Source organism: Triticum urartu, chromosome 3A (genome assembly GCF_056163025.1).
Source record: "Triticum urartu cultivar PI428250 chromosome 3A, HENAU_Tu73, whole genome shotgun sequence".
Taxonomy (NCBI): Eukaryota; Viridiplantae; Streptophyta; class Magnoliopsida; order Poales; family Poaceae; genus Triticum; species Triticum urartu.
In genome coordinates, this window is record NC_141875.1 from 735,735,387 (window position 1) to 735,741,881 (window position 6,495).

A 6,495-nucleotide genomic window follows, 5' to 3' on the forward strand; every position below is an offset into this window, starting at 1 on the left:
GGAAGCGCTCTGATGATAACTCGCGGAAAGGAGAGGATGTGGTTTGGGCCTAAATCCCCATCCCGTTAAATAGGCGGCTCGTTTATACGGCTAGGGGTGTGGGTGTAAAAAAACGCCCTGGCTTTTCGCATTCGTTTGACAAGTGGAAGACGGCCATTATTGGGCGTGGAAGCCGAGCAGCACTACATTACAAAAAATTGGACATTATCCCTATAGGTACACAAGATTTGGAGAAGAACCCGCCTTGCAATGCCGAACAATCTGCGCGCCGGACTCGTCGTCATTGAAGCCTGGTTCGGGGGCTACTGAGGGAGTCCTGGATTAGGGGGTGTTCGGATAGCCGGACTATACCTTCAGCCGGACTCCACTATGAAGATACAAGATTGAAGACTTCGTCCCGTGTCCGGATGGGACTTTCCTTGGCGTGGAAGACAAGCTTGGCGATGCGGATATTCAAGATCTCGTACTGTTGTAACCGACTCTATGTAACCCTAACCCTATCCGGTGTCTATATAAACCGGAGGGTTGTAGTCCGTAGGACAGAATCAACTCCATACACAACAATCATACCATAGGCTAGCTTCTAGGGTTTAGCCTCCTTGATCTCGTGGTAGATCTACTCTTGTACTACCCTATCATCAATATTAATCAAGCAGGACTAGGGTTTTACCTCCATCAAGAGGGCCCGAACATGGGTAAAACATCGTGTTCCCTGCCTCCTGTTACCACCCGGTCTAGACGCACAGTTCGGGACCCCCTACCCGAGATCCGCCGGTTTTGACACCGACGCTCTCCGTCTCATCCTGGTTGATGACCGCGGAGTCGCGGTGGATGCGCGATTTCTCCGCGCAGGGGAGTACATAAACATTGGCAACATCATCTTGCTGCCATGCCATTTTGCAAGGATTCGGGAGCGATTTCCGGTGATGTGCGCGTCCCCAGCGGGCGCTACGCATGGCACGTCTCGAGGTGCGGTTTTACCATATGCAAAAACTACATCTAAATTCATTTCAAATTTGTAAGTTCTAGAGCTCTTTTACTGTATCCATAAATTTACTATATAGGACGTTCATTTCTCTCAATCTAACGGTTAGATTTTATCCGTACTCCGAAACAGCAATCAGGGAGTACCGCTAACCAATGCCAGGGAGTACCATCGTTTTAGGGGTAAAATCGGGAAGGGGTCTCCTAATTTTTTTTCCGTAAAGGGGTAAATGCCGATGGTGATGAGAATACAGTTAACTAACAACGAGCTTCGCCGACAATGGTACCCTATTAGACTCATAGTCCGGCGTGTAGAAGCCATGGCGGAGCTGGACTGCCGGCCAGCTGATGCAGTCACGTGCCGGTGCCGAAAACCAATCGAGCTGTTGCTCTCTGGCCAAAACTCAAAACTGAATCAATCCGGCCGCGTCTAAATTGAACCAGTACTCGGCACTGCAATACTACTTCATGCCGGCGGGATTGAGAGGAACAATAATTTGAGTGATTATTAGGCCCATTGATTTACAAAAGTACAAGAAACAACAGGAAGAAAGGATCTATTTGAGTTGCAGGCATCAATCGGCCTTGTATGTGCGTGTGGTGCGATATGCGATGTGTTTGACCCTACTGCATTCAGTTCGTAGCCTAGAACGTATGTAGCTGTGCGGCTGCACCGGCAGATTAGGCATGCCCAGCGCGGCGGCATGCGTGCACAGCCCCATCCTTGAAGTAGATGCGATGATGGGTGACCGCCGGCCGGCACTTCATCCGTGCCGGCGGCGGAAGGCGTCATTAGGTTAAATAAAACTGTCCACTAATAAAAACAATAAAGAGTCTATAATACCCTTCTGCATCAAAGGTTAGATTTCATTGGTACTCCATCCACCTTCTATGAGTACCGGGGTACGGTAAAAACTCCCAAGTTCTAAAGTACCAATATATGTAGACTCTCTTGAATTTTCACTTGGAATTTTGGTTAATGTATGGAAGATCTGTTTTACCTTTTCTGTATATTTTGGAGGCCTTTTTTTAGGTTATACGTAGGATATTTTTTGTGTTTTATTTAAGATGATGATGTTGCTTCCCTGGTTGGATTATCAGATTCAGCTCAGCCACCGATTTACCTAGAGGAAATCACGTCCTTGTGGACAAAATTAAAGAAAAAGACACGGAGAGTTTAAGCGGCGTACGCACGTTGGATTTGTATTGGGCATTGAGTCGGAACCCAAATTAATAAAATAAAATAAAATGTATAGGAGTACGCACTATGTATGTTTTTGGTAATAACCTAACTAATCCCCTGACCAAACCATGGAAGAAGAGGCGATGGCCATGGCAGCACTCTCGATCCCGAATGAGGATGTCCTCCTCGAGATCATCGTCCACGTTTTTTTTTCGAAAAGGGGGTTTTCCCCAGCCTCTGCATCAGAAAGATGCATACGGCTCATATTATTAAAAAATCAGTAACAAAGTCTCCAAGTATCGAGGTGCGAAAATAAACACAAGGCTCGAAAGAGCTGAAACCCTAAGCCACAACCGGCTGGCAAACACAATAGGAGCACTACATGTCTAACCTATTACATGACCGCCATCCAAACCGGTTGAAAATATCCCGCGCTACTATCTCCCATCGGGTAGACGCAGTAACCAAACGCTCCCTAGCCTCCGTCGGAGTGAGTAGCGACCACATACGGATGAATGCCGTGGCCCTGAAGATAACCTGCAAAAAGTGAATGTTTGTTGATCTGTTAAATACTAAATCATTTCTGCAGTTCCATACTGCCCAAAGTAAAGCACAAACGCCAACACGAATGTGTCTTGCAGTATCGGAATCAACCCCATCAAGCCATGTTCCGAATAACATATTGATAGAGGTGGGCTGATTAATATTAAACGCAATATGAATCGACCGCCACAGAATCTTAGCCAACGGACAATCTGTGACACCCCAAAAATTTGGCCTTGTTTTAATGAATTAAAAATTTTGCCAGGAATTAAAACTTTCAATTTCTGAGCTCCATTTTGATTTTTAAATCATTCCCTTCCCTGTTATGATGAGTTTTTCCCAAAGAGAAAACTTTTCAATTATGTTATTGGACTTGTTTAACCTCTCAAGAAAATTTTTTCCCTTTTATCAGTATAACTAATTACATAATTAAATTGCTTAATCTTTATTTTCTTGAAAAATGGTTTTTCAAGGTTATATGGCCATATTTGAACTACAACCATTTGATAAATTCACCTAATATTCCAACCAAAATTTGGAGATGTCATGTGATGTTATTCAATAACTTTTGTACAAAAATATCTTTTATTCATGTTATATTTTGAGCCCTACACTCAATTTTTCTTCTCTGGTCCAGAGTGCAATTTGCACTACAACCCATTTAAATAATTCTTTCTAGCCTCCACCAAAATTATGGGATATTGGTAATAGCCTATGATTCAACTTTATGCAAAAACCTAGTGCTGTTCTTTGAAAAATTTGAGTGAATCAACCTCATTTTCATTCTGGTCCAGCCTTGTGATTTCTACTGCAACCCTATTTAATTTTGCTCCAATGATCTTGTGCTTTCTCCTAATTGTAGACGGCCCTACCAAACTCCTAAGTCCAGGAGAATGCACCCATTGGATTAATTTTGGTTCATGAAATAATGTCATTTATTTCCTGTCCAGAATTGAAGTTTTGCAAAACTTGCACTAACAAGTTTCTGCTTTTGGCCAACTAACCTCACCACTCTCTCTTGCATCTAAAGAGACCACCATCTGGAGTTTTTGGCCACTCCAAGACCTGCCTAAGTTCCCTTAGCATTTTGTCAAACACCTTATGGGCAGGATCTGTTTTGGCATGAATTTTTGGTTTGCACTGTGAACCTGATCCCCTGACCAAACCAGCATGTCCACTAGACTCCCTGTTACTCCTAACCTAGTCCTGTTTCTTCTCAGCCTCAACCTCGACCTCTAGCACGCTCTGGCATTGCGTCGAGCACGTCCCGCGCACGCCCGGAGCGCGAGCAGAGCGCGCGTATTGCACGACCCGCGCCCGAGCCGACACGCTGGCCCCACGGCTTTGGCTCGCTCCGCGGCATCACGCCACGCACTCCCCTTCTCACAGCTACGCGCCAAGCCGCCCCTCGCCGCGCCCGGCAGGCCAAGCGCTAGCCGCCGCCGCCGCCCGACAGCCTCTGCCCATGTCGGCGCCGCCGAACCTTCCTCCGCTCGCCACCTGGCCCCTGGAACAGCGCGTGCTCATCCGCGAGTGTGTCCACTAGCGCTCGTCGCCGCCACGTCGCCCTGGCTACAGAGAGGCGGTTCGCCGGAGGGCTTATCCACGGCCGCCGCGGAACCGACCTCGACGAGCTATAAAAGGAGCCCCCCGAGCTTCCCCGAGCACACAGGCAACCTTAGAATGCTCCCCTAGTTCTCCCGTGGCAGCCAATTGATCCCGAGAGGTCTCCTTCCTCATCTCCGGCAACTGCAGCCGCCGCCACTGCCCCGGCCTATTCGGTACCACCAGGACCTCCCACTCTCCGTTCTCTCCACCAAGAGCTTCCTCATCTTCCCGTGAACCATTCCCACTACTCGATGTTGATCAGGAATCACCATAGCCCCAATCACACTCTGCTCCCGAAGCTCCCCTCCGCCGCGAAGCTCACCGCCGACGACCCCGTCCACCCCCGAGACCGTAACACCCACCGGCGGGACCGCCTCGACCCCCTGAGCCCGTGGATGGCTTCGGTTTCTCGAACAGAGCCGCCAATCGCCGGCGGCGATCGCCGTAGCTCCGCCTCCGCTCGGGACAGAGAAAGGAGACTGGTCAAACCTGACCAGTGGGCCCTCTGGACCCACTGTCAGCGACCCCGTGCCTGTCCACGTGGGATTAAGTGAAGGCGTAATCCCCCCAGTACGTTTTCCCCGCTCCGAAAGCGTATTCCCCTCCGAAACGTTTTCTTTTCTGTTTTAATTTTAAAAACAGATTTTTACCACAACTTTGACTGGCTATAACTTTTTAAATATAACTCCAAATGAATTAATTCTTTTTCCCACATCTCTCAAATATTGTCTAGTTTATTTTAAGATTTATTTGAAAATTTTCCAAACAACTTTTTTGTACTGTTTTTGAAATGTGTGTCAATTCAAATATATTTCAAAATAGGATTTTGGAGAGAGAAGAAACTTTCAAAAAAATTGGAGAGCACCCCACCTCTCCACACCATTAAAGGCAAGCATTCTGAACCCTGGCATAATGTTTTTGGTGTGTTTTTTGACACGTTTATAACACCACCTTATTTCAGAGGTCTTGTTATTTCATGTGACATGATCATTTGCATGGAGGCATATTAGTGATTTCCTTGCTGTTGGAATGAATATACTTGTGATGGTAATCACCCTCATGTGCCTTGCATGCATGCCGGAAAGGAATCCGGGAAAGCCTCTGCCTTGGGTAGGAGTGAGCTTGTCGCCGGTCCCCGTCGGGACGGTTATGTCCTGTATGGCATGGTAAGGTATATTGAGTGGTGATTTTGTTGATTGAAATATATTTGTTTACATGTCATGCAGGGAACTTATAAACCTCCTGAGTCGACCGTAGACCGAGTCTTGTTTCCAGTAACCCCCATACTTGCTATGTACTACCACTTGTCCCTGCCGCAGATAGGGTATGTTTCAGTAAGTCGTCAACCCCTTTCAAGCACACACCGTGCAGAGAGGCCATGGTGGAAGATATCGGTTGTAGCCGGTAGGCATGCCACCTGGTCCGGGGGCATGGGTGTTTCCGGTTGAGACCGAGAGGGGAGGCCACCCCTTAGAGCGCGCGATATAAATTTGATCCCATGCTACGCGAGGTTGTAGCCTCCCCACTTAGAGTTTGCTTGACAGGTGCCGTGGGTGATTCCAGACACCGGTGAGTTGAGCTGGTGTGTGCAAGTTAGGCGTGTTTTCAACTAAAAGACCGTAGACGGAATTAGTCCCGATGGACTAAAGGAATCCGTTACTCGTGGGTAAAGAGTACACCCTCTGCAGAGATTAAACCTATTCGAATAGCCGTGTCCATGGTTAAGGATTACAGTCTGGGATGGGTCAAGTGTTGGTCTTAGTGTTGGTCTTCGGAGGAGAGATTGTTAAACCAGAACTTGGACCATGACTTGTGACTTGTGAGAACCATGATTATTATTTTATGATGGACTAACCCGTTGCATTATTGTATTATCGAGTATCCCTGGGATGGTTCTACCTCCTGGATATTCATTGTAATTATTTATTTTCAAGCCCTTTATGTGGTGTCGCTAAGACGCCCGACTGTGGCATTTCTTTTAAGCCCTTTATGTGGCGTCGCTTAGATGCCCGACTGTGGCATTTCTTTTTAAGCCCTTTATGTGGTGTCGCTTAGACGCCCGACTGTGGCATTTCTTTTTAAGCCCTTTATGTGGTGTCGCTCAGACGCCCGACTGTGGCATTTCTTTTAAGCCCTTTATGTGGCGTCGCTTAGACGCCCGACTGTGGCTTTTCTTT